The sequence below is a fragment of the Clupea harengus genome, chromosome 8 (genome assembly GCF_900700415.2).
Source record: "Clupea harengus chromosome 8, Ch_v2.0.2, whole genome shotgun sequence".
Lineage (NCBI taxonomy): Eukaryota > Metazoa > Chordata > Actinopteri > Clupeiformes > Clupeidae > Clupea > Clupea harengus.
The window spans coordinates 20,147,531-20,163,362 of record NC_045159.1 but is presented as its reverse complement, the minus strand read 5'-3'; positions in this window follow the sequence as shown (position 1 = coordinate 20,163,362).

The following is a 15,832-nucleotide window of genomic DNA, read 5'->3' as shown; positions in this document are numbered from 1 at the left end:
TAAAGAAATCCTACATTAATCCTTAAAACTTAATTTGAAATCACAATATATAGCTAATCGATGGTGATATTATAGGCTATGCATAGCTGTCATGTTATTGTGTCATTTATATCGTGACCGAAACAATGATGCCACACCATCCAGCAGCTGATTATGCACAACACATTATTCATGTACATGCGTGTTTTGGTTTACAACTAACATAAACAGCCGTGTGTGAGTCCTGTTGCATAGTACATGGGTCTTGCAAACATATGCAGCATATTTCATAACTCACAAATGTGTTGGTACCACGTACAGTATCTCTAAAGTGTACTCATGTCCTTCTCATAAATCTTGTGACACCCTATAATAAGTCACGTCCATTAAGACTGGGGAACAGACACGGACTTGGGATCGGAAACATGGCGTCCATTGCCACACCAAAGCATTTGTCGCCTCTGTGTGGTGATGAAAAAACACAGCATTCACCATTAGTGAACTTTTCAGGTGCTGAGACTCTCACTACCACCCTCATTGGCAGAGTTCTACCGCATGCTGGTAGGAGGGCGCTTCCTCAGTTAGTAACTTCCTTTGCTTTATTTCATGAGTGACTCCTCATTCCTGCAACCGTAGATGGATAGAACATGGCACAGAGAAGTTTGAGACTATTTGTGTGATTCATTTTACTTCTATTTTAAATCATTCTTGAGCCCACCTTCATTTTGAAGTTAAGCGCTGTTGGCGTGTTTAGAGCACGTAAAAGATTATGTGTAGCTGACATGTGTGCAACAGGAGATACGCAAAACAAGGACACTTCGCACAACTTTTGGCCATCGTCTTTGCACTTGGCGAGCTCTTTTCTGCCTTTGATTAATATTGTTGAGTTCAACAAGAGATTTTGGTCCATATTGACATGATGGCATCACGCAGTTGCTGCAGATTTGGCGGCTGTTGTTGTTTACGCCAAATTCTGACCCTACCATCTGAATGTTGCATCAGAAATCGAGACTCATCAGAACAGGCAACATTTTTCCAATCTTGTATTGTCCAATTTTGTTTAGCCTGTGTGAATCGTAGCCTCAGCTTCTTAGCTGACAGGAGGGGCACCCGGTGTGGTCTTCTGCTGCTATAGCCCATCAGCTTCAAGGTTCGACGTGTTGTGCGTTCAGAGATGCTCTTTTGCATACCTTGGTTGTAACGAGTAGTTATTTGAGTTACTGTTGCCTTTCTATCATCTGGAACCAGTCTGGCCATTCTCCTCTGACCTCTGGCATCAACCAGGCATTTTCGCCCAGAGAAGTGCCGTTCACTGGATATTTTCTCTTTTTCGGACCATTCTCTGTAAACCCTAGAGATGGTTGTGCATGAAAATCCCAGTAGATCAGCAGTTTCTAAAATACTCTCTTTCTGGCACCAACAACCATGCCACGTTCAAAGTCACTCATTACCTTTCTTCCCCATTCTGATGCTCGGGTTGAACTTCAGCAGGTCGACCATGCCTACATGCCTAAATGCATTGAGTTTCTGCCATGTGGCTGATTAAATACAGTATTTTCTTTAACGAGCAGTTGAACAGGTGTATGTAGTTAAGTATTAGTATATAAGAGTTAATGTATAGTCTGCCAGTCATTATTGAAAAGTAAACCCTGTGATGATTATAGAAAATGGGTTTTGTAACTAATTGTAATTATGTCAATAGTACTTAAAATGATAAAAAATAAATCTTAAGTATACTTAATTATTATTACTCTGATAGTTGCATTTATTATATTAAATAAACGAACATTTATTACGTTTATTGCATCAATCAAATACAAAAAATCAAACATTACAAAAGCACCACAGAAAAGTTCAGGAGGGATTTAAAACCCAAAAGGGCTTTTAAGTAACATCCATTATTAAATTCATACCTACCTAAAATGGCAGAGCATAGACTTTATTTTCCTCATATTTGTTTATTCTTATAAGTTCCTTATTTTCAACAGGTGATAAAACTGTGTGTGTTTCTTTCTGTTATATACTTAACAAAATGTATCTCATATTACTGTGCATTTACCTAGACCTCATTCATCTGAAAGACCATCGGAAAAGCCTCCTGACATTGGTTGTCCAGGTAAAAATGTATATATGAGATTTTAGTAGGAAAAGATGTTATATACCTTGTGCTATTGGTTTGGGACTTCCCACAGCGGCCAATCCTCTCACTGTCACATGCGAGTACCTATAGCCAGCAACCTAACCAATATAACAACAGCCCAACTATAGATCCTGTGCAGCAGGATACAACAACAACACACAACTAACTGGAGACAGCCGCAACACACGCCAAATGTTGTACCTGGGATCCATTGAGGCACTCCTTTACAGTACAATATGTGTTGCCTGTAGCCCACAAGTGCTAAACAAAAAAACATGACTGCCCATTTATAGATCATGTGCAGCAGGATACAACAACATCATCAACAAGTAGCATTTCACTGGTGTTTTCAAGCAGGCACCTATGAGATATCTGATATTATAACCGGCTGTAACCGGAGTAAAGTAGATAATTAACAAGCTACAATAAGGAACAGGTGATCACACCAATTAAAACATTGGCACGACTAAACTAAAACCAAGGTGCAGTAATGTCATTTGGCCACCAGGGACCTCAGACATCTTATTCTGTTGCATATATAGAAGGAGCTGTTAAACATAACAACAACACATTCAGATTTATTTTTATTCAGCATCACTGGAATGAAAACGTGTACCCAACTCTCAGGCTTTGGGATTCATGTTGGATCTCCTGACTTGCACATGTTTTCAGCAGACTTCTGTGGATTGCAAAACCAAGGAGCAACGTGTTACCTGAACTCCGTGCTGCAGATTCTTTACATGACCCCCGAGTTCAAGGAGAGGGTAACAAGGTAGCAATATAACTTTATTTTACCACACAGTTCCAGAAACATGTACAACAATGTAAGTATAACGGTGGATAATTAAATTCTTTAGTGCGACCAGCCCAGAGAGGGGCACTGTTTTGGATCAACTTCAGGAACTATTTCGCCATCTGGATTCTCAGACCAAATCAAGATTCTCAACACTGGGGATATCCAAGAGTCTTAAGATTTCCAATTGTGAGTCAGAAGGTTTTGGGGTTACATTTTCTCTTGAATAGAGAAGACGTGAAACTTACACAGCTTAATGAGTCTGACAGATTTGTTTTTCTTAAGTGTTTGAACAGAAGGAGGCTGTGGAGTACTTCAAGAAAATACTGAATGCAGTTGGCACAGATGTCTCTGTGGTATGGTTTTGTTTTATACTAACTTATTATCTCATTATAATAATCAATTGTTGATTGTTTACTATCAATATTGAACTGCAGTTACAGGACTGAGTTCCTCATCCCTATTCACTATCTTTGTATGCGCCAAGTGCTGTAGGCAGTCGATGGAAAGCCCCTAATCTGACATTTTTTAGTTAGTCACATCAACTGGGGACAGCATGGTTTGGTATGCCTTAATTTAGGATATAATCAGTGGTGTAGTCCAGGGTATACGCAGGTATACGAAGTATACCCACTTATTTTTCAGTCAGCATTGCGTATACCCACTTCTCAAAACAGGGCGTTTATCCTGTGCTGTATGGGCTGCTTAAAAAAATTGCAAAATTAAGAGTATTGAGCACCCTCAGGGGTGCAAACTCGTCACCTTTCGGCGAAATTCGCCGTTCTTGATCCAAAATAGGTAACGTGACATTACTGCAAAATAGGTAACGCCAAATGACATTACTGCAATAAAAATATTTGTAGTGGGGGGGGGGGAGGTCCTCCAAGTAATCTGCGAACGCAAGCTGTCATGAATATTTTTTTCAAGCTTGTTCGTTTGGCCAACCCCATGTCACCATGACAGGCACGCTTTTTATTTCGGGTCTTCTGCCTCGATGCCGTAATAGACTGTATTACAAGACATGTCTTTCGGGTGAAAGCGTTGGTTTCGAGCGGCCTTTTTAAGATGGCATTTACGGTAACGTGTGACGTTGGTACGCTGTAAGAACGTTATACTATCTAACGTAGGCTAACGTGCTAATGTCAGACAGTTGGCTGACAGACGCCTCGCAAATCACACAAACAATTTTTGCTGGTTACAATAACGGTGTTATCGGATAGTACAGTGACTTTTTCTCTGTAACTTTAAAAAAAATCTAAGCGTGAAAACGCCGAAAAATGTACATTTACTTAAAAGACATGGCCGTCAGCCGAGTTTGATCGGGAGTTTATCTGCTAAAGTTATCTTCTGTCCTGTCGTTTGAAGCAAACCTTTTAGCTCTGGCATTGGTCTCCCATTATGTATTTATCACTTCACTGGATTGGAAGTCCATTTTCCAGGCTATCGCACGCCCCCTTCATTGAGGCAGAGGTTAGGTTTGCCTCCCCTATGTGCTTTTTCACTGGGGTTTTATGACAGATCAGCAAGACTAAATTGCTTCTTCACATACGTGAAATACATTACATTACCTATTATATGGATACAAACGACATATAATAAAAGTGTCTACAAATATTTCAGTGATGACAAACAATGAGAAAGCAAAAGTCATGCGCTCAACCCAGTGTGAGAGGGATTGCACAATCTTGAGATGAGGCGCAGCTCGTCGCTGCCTCACCTCGCGAGTCGCAGGACATGGTCAAATTCAGCGATTTTGATTATAAAAATGATCGGAATCATACAAAAATTAGATTCAGAGCAAAGATCAGTAGATACATATTAAAATTAATTTTATCATTATTTGTTTTTTACTTTTCATGAGGTATGTGTATGACCCGTTTTCTACTGCCGGGCGCTTCACTGCAAATGAACAAACTTACCACTCTCCTACTTCAGTTTGGTTTCAGAATGAGATAATTTTAGGAGGAGGATACCATTACTGTGGCTCAACTAGGAGTCAGGTGCAAATGGGCCTTGTCCTGACAAGCTAGACTCAAAGAGTAATGTAAAGGGAAAAGATTATGTGTTCCCACTGTCACAGTTTTTCAAGAACACGGAGAAGCTAGGCCATGCCTGATGCAGCCTCTGTTGATTTTCTGTTACTATAGTTGGCCCTTTTTTTGGCTTAATACCTGATGGAGATCTGTGACGTAATGTGCTTTGGTGAAGTGGACTGGAGTGGGTGGTCGGGAGGGTATTGGGGTGGGTGGTTGGGTTGGCCTGTGCCCGTGCAACATTCAACACAGGAATGTTTATGATGAAACTGTTACCAGAGCACAAAATTGTTTACAACAGCACAACGTTTTTCATAGATCTAGCCTCATAATTTAGTTGTCAAAGTGCACCAGATTGATGCATTGAACTTTAAAATGTGCAAAGTGTTCTTATATATAAAATATATTCCCCCGGGGAGCATGCCCCGGACCCTCCTAGGGGGTTCGCTTCGTTGTCACCTTTTTCATCCCTGATGAGTTTGCACCCCTGGTATACCCACTTATGCAGGGCCCACTACACCACTGGATATAATATATAATAATTATAATAAACTTTACTTACCTTTCAAGCATATGCACAAGGTGCTTTCCACGACATGTTACAGCAACTCCATATAGGCCAAACCAAATATACAGATATATACACAGCCAATAAAGCAGAGAAGAAAACAAAATCAATACAATGGATGAAATCAACATAAAATAAATAACAGTTTGTAGTCTCGACTATGGAACAGCCAAAAACCCTTGCTCAGACAACCTAATTCTTGAAAGGATATAGGGTCTGAGAAGATCTTCAAGGTATTTTGGTACCAGCCTGTGAAGTGCTTTAAAAGTAAATATTAAAATAAACTCTAAAATACACAGGTAACCAGTGAAGTAGCAGTTCTAGCAGCTGTGTTTCGAATGAACTGAAGCTTTCCAATGGTTAACAACATTACCCATAATCCCTAGTACTGTAGTAATAGTCTGGTTACTACCATAAGAATTAGCATCATTGCATTAGTCCAGACAGGAAGACATAAATGCATAAATAACTTTCTCTGTGTCCGTATATATTAATATTGGTCTACGTCAAGAAATGTTTTGAAGATGATAAATTCTGCCCTCTGATTTAAGTCAGGTTAATGTACATTGCTTGTGGATTCAGATAGACATTGGTTTGCATTGAACTCATGATTGACCTTTATTTTGATATTTTACAAGAGAGATGCTGTGTATTGTGGGACAGTTAACCCCCAGTAACAACCAAGCGCTGTGAAGCATAGAGGTGCACATGCTGAAAGCAATGGCTTTAAGGTGTTTGGTTGTTTAATACCTTAGTTAACATGTATAAGTGCCCTAGCTTTATGCTCTATGCAAAGTGTTCATTTATGTGCAGATTGACATTGACAGGGATCAGTAATATCACTGGACAATTATGACTTTGGGTAGCTAAGCTATCACTCAGGGGTCTAATAAAAGTTAAATTGTGAGCAAATATTGGTTTAAACCGCCAAATGTCATTAGGGTTTCCGGGGAACATGGGTCAATACAACAACATGTCTGGAAGAACATCACTCTGGGAACAACAGCTCACTCCAGGAAAGCTTCATAACCATCCCAATATCAATGGAAGATGCCAAAGGACTAATCAGTGTGGTAGGAGAAAATACTTATGTATTGTGTAGTGCTGTTAAAAGAAGAATATAATATTATGATATATTTTACAAAAGTTAAGTATTGTTTGTAAATGCTGTTTATTTGTTATAACAATACTATTTGTGTAAAATGCGTGAATGTGATTCATACAAAGAGGCAATTAAGGGTTCTATATTTTCAGAGGAAAGGCCTGGAGGAATTTTCATGGGCTATACAATTAGATGAGGAAGACTGGAAATACTGCTGTACATGTCAGAGGAAAACAAAGACCGAGATTGTAAGTTGTGTTGGTTTTTGGGAATGTGGTGATGGCTGTCACTTTTATACCTTAAAGTATGTTTTTATTATCAAGTCTACATATACTCAATATTTACTCCAAATGCTTTGGCTGCAACAGAAATACACAATAAATGGATGCCCTACCATACTGAGTTTGCACCTCAAGAGATTTGACCTGGATGACCACATGAACTATGTGAAAAACAACTGTACAGTGGATATACCTACCTCTGTGAATGTTCAGGTAAGATCAAGTAATGTGTATTTCAAACACTGGTAACAGTTTACAGTAACAAACAGTAGTCAGGCATTTATAATCCTTAAGTTCATAATGATCTAATTATGAACAAAACATTTATATGTGTTTGTTAACATTTTTTAAATATGTTGTACGTCATTTCTAAACCATTAGTCAATCATGATGAAAATGATGAAAAAATATTAGTAAACTGAATAATTGAAGAATCATTCGACCAAGAGATCACACGTTTGATTACCAGTGACTCATACTAGGTGTGCCTGTACAAAACAGAGGAGATCTAAACAATACCATGAACCCCTCAGCTAAGCTGAGATGATGTTCCCCCCGGCGGCAAGCAAAGTCAGGATGCCCCAAATATTCCTATTTCATATTATGGCCATGGCACACAAACGTCCATTTGGAAAAGGTAAGGTAGGGAATTGTTTGCATCCAGTCAAAACACCACTATATTACCAGCCACAGGATCAAAAGCTACAGTTTTGCTATACTGTATATAAAGATTTGCCCCTTCGCCATTTTAACTGCCCCCTCGGTCACTTCATCCTGGCACCCGGCCTGCATGGCTGCATAAAATCACCACAACAATCTGGCCACACAGGCTAACACTAAAAGCAATTTAGGAATAAGGATGATGGATATCAGAACTCGATGTTGTGAGAAAAAAAAAACGTAGAGATCCCAGCCGAGGCCAGTAGCCCCAGCAGCAGCAATGACATCACCAAGCCGAACTTAATCTGCTAACTCCACCAGCTACAGATGATATTCCCCCTGATGGCAAGCAAGGTCAGGATGTCCCAAATATTCCTATTTCATATCATGGCCATGTCGCACAAACACATGGAAAAGGTAAGGTAGGGAATTGTTTGCATCCAGTCAAAACATCACTATATTACCAGTTGCATGATGAGAATCTACAGTTAAGATATCTAAAAAGATTTGCCCCCTCACCATTTTAACCTCCCCCTCAGTCACTTCATCCTAGCGCCGGCCCTGCGTGACAGCATAAAATCACCACAACAATCGCCAGTGCTGAGCCCTGCTCCTGCCACGCCCCATCCTGATTCAACTCACCTGCCTCAGTCACCTTCCCAATCCCATGATTGCCTGATTACCTGCACCTGTCACTCTCACCACTATATAAACTCCTCACTACCCTCACTTCCCTGTCTCGTTGTGAAAGGACTTAACTACATAATCTACAATCTACAATCTACATAATCTTTCTAATTCTCTGGGTCCTTTTCCTAGCTCCAGTGTTCCCGTGCCTTGTTTTCCCCCTTTTTGCAAGATTCCTCTGTTTCCCCTTCGTTAATTCTGAAACCCTCCTACTGTTAAGAACATAGCATTTATTACATAGCTGTGTTTTGTTTTCTCTTAGGACAACAAATACTCCCTGTACGGAATCCTTAACCATCTTGGAAGGCTTCGTGGTGGACACTACACAGCATGGCTCAAATCAGCTGTAAAGGGAAAATGGTACAACTTTGATGATTCACATGTCAGTGTGATGGAAAGTCCAGTGCAGGAATCAATAAGGTACTTCAGTGTTACCACTAGACAGAAATTACATTATGTATTGTTTGCCATTGTGGATATTGCTGTGGTTAAAAAGCATGCCATAGATAGGAATCACAATTTTCAAACATTTTATGCCTTACATTATGATTCTGTGAGTTGGCACTTTCAAACAAATATATAACCACTAATTATAGAAATTCCCCCTTGCAAATTGCAGTTCAGGATCAGCTTGCTTGCTCATGTACAGAAGAGGTATGTATTTTTTCTTCACTAGTGAATGTAACCGTCCTTGAGGTACGACTTTCAAGCCCCTTTTGGATACACAATCCATGTCAATGCCAGTCCAAAATAGATAACCAATTTCCGTTCCCACTGAGCCATCAATCACAGCAAAGTTCTGTGTATCTCTTATTAATTTCCACATGAAACAGCATGTTACAGAATACTAAGTGCCGAACTGAACCTCTGTGAGAGGAGAGGCTGCCAACACAGGCAGTCAACACTCCCAGCTAAGATTTCCAGTATAATAATGTAACGGTTACGTTGGCTGTATCAGTAACCTGTATCTGTACCAGCCAGTAATGGCTGTATCAGTAACCTACCATAGCGTCACATAGCCTATACCCTCTGAATAAAGTACTTATATTCTAAAAAACTATAAAGATAAATATCTGGTCCCCACGACCTTCCTGGCATCCTTTTCAAGCCGGTCAAAATTCCACTTGAAGTTCCCGACCTCCAGTAAAGTTACCCAGATAAAATAGGCTATTTGTTTAATCACCCCTCCATCTACACTGGCAGCTCTTTAAAGTCTATTTTACAGCATTCATTTAATACATCACCATGAGTAAATTAATTTAATTGATAGTTCTACTGGTGAAGTAGATTTTGTAGGCATCTTGAGTATGGTGTTTGTGAACTTTTACACTTCTGGGGATTTATAATTTGCATTAAAAATGTGTATGATCATGTTATAAATCATGTTTTTTTATGTATGCATATTATCCATTTTGTCTACATGCCAGATTTAGTTTAATTATTCTTTACTAGTTAATTGTGTAAGAGACCCTTTCATTTTCATCTGCTGTGGGATCATATGAATACTGGGCAAATGTACAAATGATAAAACATGCCAGCAGCAGCTATACATCACTAGTTACAACACCTTTGAGACACAGGGTTTTAAGGACCCAGACAACTGGAATTGCTCACAACTCCACTCCAGTTCCTTATTATTATAACAGTTGTTAGGTGATCCAGTTTTATTAAGGTTACAATGTGAGAGAAACATTTTAAATTATATTTTTAATCCATGTTGCACACGGAAATGTCTGTCATAACCATCTTAAATTATTACTTTTCCAGAAAAGGAAGACACAACTTCAAAGTAAGTTAACTTTTTGGAATCTTAATAGTTTAATGCATTATGGAGTTTTAGCCTAAACTAGGAAGTGAAGTGAAAACAAAAGTCAAAGCATGGTATGTTATGCTTTAGTCTATGCAAAGGACTTCCTGAAATATGAAAACACTCCCTGTTTAGCTATAACACCACTCAGTGAATAAGAAGTAGTTGGGCAGTAAATATGTCAGGTTTAGATGTTCTGACATTACTTCTCTTATAGTGTGCCGAGGTTGCTTTATAATGTCAGACTTGGTGAACAACAACTTACCAAAGCCATGAACATAGCATAGTGTCAAGACAAAAAAACATTGCACCCGGCACTAATCCAAGACAAGAAACTGGATAAATTAAAACGTTAAAGGAAAACAAGGAAGAAATGTGGTCAGTGAAGTTCAGATGGTCATCAACGATTTCTGAGAGACTTCTTTGGGACTTTGGTGAACCCCAATGGGAAGACCAGTACTCGAAAGGAAATGTCAGTAAGACAAGCAGTGACAGTGGCATTGTCAGGAAGAAAGGAAAGAAAGGTTGAGTGTCATCACTAAAGCAGTAGTAAGAATAATCCAAAGAGGTGGTATACAGAGAAAAGAAAAGAGGACCAAGAACAGAGCCTTGGGGTACAGCTGCGCAGATGCAGTGTTGGATACGTGCCCCTGCCAAGACACACTTACTGTTTTCCTATATAGGCAGGACATCAGCCTGCTGAGAGCTGTGCCAAAGATGCCCATCTCAGAGAGTGAAGACAGGAGGATCTGGTGGTTTACTCTGTCAAAGGCTGTAGACAGGTCTAGCAGGGGATTGGACAGCAGCTTTTACAGTCTGCAAGGAACACAACCTTAACGGGCCATTTTAGTTGAATGGCCAATCCTAAGGCAAAAGGTTAACATTTAGGAGGGTTGTTCTGAGACAGAAAATTACATTTGTTTGAACATAACACATTTAAGAGTCATGAACGGGAGGCGAGAGAGTGGTCTGACATTTTCTACAATCTCCACAAGGTTGAAAGTTGGCTGAAATGTTTAAATGCCATTGTAAACATAGTGGGGGAAGTGCTTGTTGTGAGTGATCTTTTGGTGATATGTATAATGGCTGACATGAGTGTGGCTGAAATGTCGTGTAGGAAGAGTTATGAGTGTAGAGGAGCATTTGATCGTGCCATTCTCAGTGAGACAGAAGAATAAAGAGAGCTGTGCATGAAAAAAGCAGAGTGCAGTAAATGTGGTATTCCTTTGGGAGAACTACCAACAATACCCAAGTCCTTGTAATGGATGTTGTGTTATGGATGGAGTAGAACAAAGCCATTAATGTGAAACACATTGCAAACCATTACTAACAACTAAATCAAATAAAATAAAATCAATCTTTATTTGTACGACGCATTTTATACCAGGAGGTAACACAATGCGCCTCACAGAAGGAAAATGGGGGGGGGTTTACAAACACTTGTAAAGAGACACAGATTTTCCAGAGATAAGTAAACAGATACATATTAAAGTGAGTGGTAGGTGAGATCAAAGAGGTATGTCTTAAGTGCATGTTTAAAGTTTTCTACCGTTTTAGCCATTCTTAGGTATTCTGGCAGAGTATTTCAAAGGCTGTGGGCATAGAAACTAAAAGCTGCATCTCTTTGTCCTGGCTTTTGGAACTGTTAGGAGTTCTATGCCAGAATATCTACTGGGGGTGTACCTTGAGAGCATGTCTGTTATATATTCAGGTGCATGACTATGTATGGAGTGATTTATAGACTAGTAAGAGAATCTTGAAATCTATTCTGAAACTAACGGGTAACCAGTGCAGTGATTATAATACTGGTGTGAGGTGCGCCCTCCGTCTTGTTTTAGTGAGGACTTGTGCTGCTGCATTCTGTATTGTTTGTAATTGACTAATGGCTTTTTTTGGTAGACCAGACAAAACTAGCCTGCTCGTGAAAAACGCGTGCATCACTCTTTAAGTGTCAGCCTGAGAGAGAAACGGTTGCACCTTAGCAATGTTCCTTAAGTGATAAAAAGATGTTTTAATTATATTAAATATATTAAGGAGGGACTAACAGCACAAAACTAAAGTGTGAACTGAAAATGTGTTCATTTCAGAATATTACTCATTTGTTAGGCTTTCTCACAAGGACCCAATCGCAGACCAGGTTGCAAAAACTTGAGGATTTATTTCCTTCAACAGAGAACACGCAAAAAATTCCAAGCAGGCAAAAACACAGAACAGAGCTCCAAAGGTAAAAAACACAGAAGATCAAAAACAGAAATTCTTATACGATACCAGGTAGGCTACTCGGAAAAATGCAGGATTCTGGCATAGATTCGCACAGACAAAGAATTACGATCCGACAGCGAACTACAGAAGCACAGGTCAATATATAGAAGGGGGAACAGAGAAAATACACAGGTGAAACCAACAAGGGGAATTATCAAGGCACAGGAGAAACAAATCAGGCAACACATCAAGGTAAGATTGGGAACAGATGATATATACAGGTGAAAACAATTCAGGTAAAACAGATAATGGTGAACAGAAGCAAAGGCCGGAAACTATGGGCGCGCGGTGGGCGGTTCTGAGAGAGAGAGGGTTGGAACGCATGCGGAAGTACTATCGTGGACACGAGGTTTTTCGCAGGAGTTTGTGTCAGTGAGTGTTTTTCGTTTGCTTTGGAAGCTTTTTGTTTGTTTTGGTAGAGCGAGGGTGTCGGTCCGACGGCCGTCGGCTGGCCGGCACTTTTGCTTTATTTTTCTTTCATTTGGCGGTAATATGCCAGGCTCTATAAGGAATAGTGAGAGTGATATGGATGAGGAATCTCAGGGTGCTGGGCGCGGAGGGGCGAAAAAGAGAAAGGGAAGTGGTGGTGGTGGTGGTAATGGCGACGAAAGCTCAGCTAGTAAAGGTAGAAGAATGGGGGAGGACGAGTTTAAAGTTTTGATGAAATTCAATGAGGATATATCTAAACATGACATTTCCAATCCAATGCGTCTAACCAAGCTGATAAAAGAAGCTGTTGGAGAGGTGGTATCAGCAAGGTATATAAGCAACAGTAGGATCATAGTGTTTTGCAAGTCTAGCCAGCAAAATCAGAAGGCTTTAAGTTTGAGTAAGCTAGGGAAGGAGGATGTGGAATGTGTGGAGGTGGGAGTAAGAGATGGAACAAAAGGAGTCATTACTGGTGTCCCCACGAATATTTCTGAAGAGGTAATAAAAACCTGTATGGAGGGAGGGACACTAGTGAAGGCAACCCGATTTCACACTACCAAGGAGGAGAAAAAGGTTCCAAGCACAACGATCTTGCTGCAGTTCAGTGAACTGCAGCTTCCTAAATGTGTGATGATTGATGATTGATGATGTTTGCTACCCAGTCAGGCCATATGTGCCGGCACCGCTCAGGTGCTTTAAATGCCAAAGGCTGGGGCATATCGCAGCAGTCTGCAGAGGGGCAAGGAGATGTTGTAGATGCGGAGGAAATCACGACTATGGACACTGTGCGGAGGGAGTGCAGCCCAGATGTTGCAATTGTGGTGGGGCACATAGTGCAGCATTTAAGGGTTGTGTTAAACAGCAGGAGGAACAGGAGGTACAAAGATATAGGGCAGTTAACCAGGTGTCATATGCAGAGGCTGTCAAACAGGTTAAAGCAAAAGAGCCTGCAGCCAATCAGAGGGTAAATCAGAAAGAGGCATCAATGCAGGGTGAAGTACAAGGCAGGGACGACTCCCCAGTACGAGTGGATACAATGCAGGTGGTTAAGACAGATTTTCTAGCTTTTATAATCAAGGTTATTAACTGCTCTGCCCAAGCAACTACACGTACAGATCGCATCAAGATAATAATGCAAGCTGCAAAGACACATTTGGACATGGCTAGTGTGCCTGTGGAAGAGGTGATGAAAAAGCTATCAGAGGGAAATGTTGAATCATCACAGCCTGAAGGATGACAGGAACCCTATTAACCATATTACAGTGGAATGCTAGAAGCCTAGTGGCGAATGGGCAGGAATTTAAGAAATTTGTATATGACATACCTGTTTTACCTGACATTTTATGTATACAGGAGACATGGTTAGTCCCTCACTTACAGTTTGTAGTCCCGGGTTACACGTCAGTACGGAAAGATAGGAGGGAAGGGCATGGGGGTGGATGTTGCACCTTTGTGAAAGAGGGTCTGCCATACAGGGAATTAATAGTGGGTGAGGATAGTGAGTGTGTGGCGGTGGAAATGTGGTGGACAAGAGGGGATAGTGTCATAATAGTTAATTTTTACAATCCCTGTAATGACCTAACAGTGGAGTATCTGGAAAGAGTGTTGCAGAGAGTAAAAGGGTGGTGTGGTGTGGGGATTTCAACGCACATAACTCTCTGTGGGGTTGTGATGTCACAAATAGGAATGGTGAAGTTTTAGAGGAGTTCATGGACAATGAGACACTTGTATGCCTAAATGATGGGCGAGGCACCAGAGTGAATGTTAGAACTGGAGCACTATCAGCTCTGGATCTCACATGTGTATCCAGTACATTAGCCGGGTTAAGTGAGTGGGATATACTGGAGCATTCCACAGTGATCACTTCCCTTTAATTTGTAAAATAGCTGTAGAAGTAAACAGAGAGGTGAATTGGTGTCCGGGAAGTGGCATTGGAAAGAGGCAGACTGGGAATTGTTTAATGAAGTTTGTGAAACCAGGGTGGGCCAGGTACAGATCAATGACATGGCAAGGAGCCTATCTGATGTGTTTTTAGCTGCAACTGCAGCTGCAGTACCCAGATCCCCAGATAGAGGTAGGAGGAAGATAGTACCATGGTGGACCAAGGAGTGTACTGAGGCAATCCAAACACGCAATAAAGCATTTAGGGTGTTGCGAATTACGCTCACCCCTGAGAAAGTGGTGGAATATCAGAAAGCAAGGGCCAAGGCTAGGAAAGTTATTAAAGATGCAAAAAGGAAATGTTGGAGGGAATACTGTAGTCAACTTGGAACATATGTCCAGATAGAACAGGTGTGGGGTATGGTTAAAAAGATGATGGGGGTATTTAGAGGGAGATCTATTCCTGTTTTGGTTGAGGGAAATAGTGTGGCAAGCTCAGCAAAAGATAAGGCAGAGCTATTGAAGACTGCATTTGCTAAAGCTCATAGCACAGGTAACCTGGAAGAACCGTTGGTGGAGCGGAGACAAACAACCCTGAGAGAGTGGGGAAATGTATGTGAAAGGCAAACAGATTGCAACAGCATTATGGATAGGGATATCACATTATTTGAGCTTAAATGTGCCCTCATAATACCTCCAATACTGCGCCAGGTCAAGATGAAGTGTGCTACATAATGTTGAAGCATGTATCTGATGAGGTGCTTAAAAAGGTGGTGGAAGTATTCAATAGAATATGGTCAGAAGGAAAGGTGCCAGATGTGTGGAAGCATTCACTCGTCATCCCAATAGCCAAGCCAGGGAAAACCCGTCAAAGGCAGCTAGCTACAGGCCTATTGCTCTTACTTCTAACATGTGCAAACTGATGGAGAGAATACTGGTTAACAGGTTAACATACTTTATGGAAAGCAAGGGTCTATTTGCAGGATACCAAAGTGGGTTTAGGAAGGGGAGGTCTACGCTGGATGCCATGATTAGGCTTGAGACTGACATTAGAAAAGCCTTAGCAATGAAAGAGGTTCTAGTGGCTGTCTTTTTTGACATCGAGAAGGCCTATGACATGTTGTGGAAGGAGGGCCTCATGATACAGCTTAAAAAGTTTGGGGTGGGAGGGAGGCTTTTTAACTGGATACTGAGCTTCCTATTTGGGCGT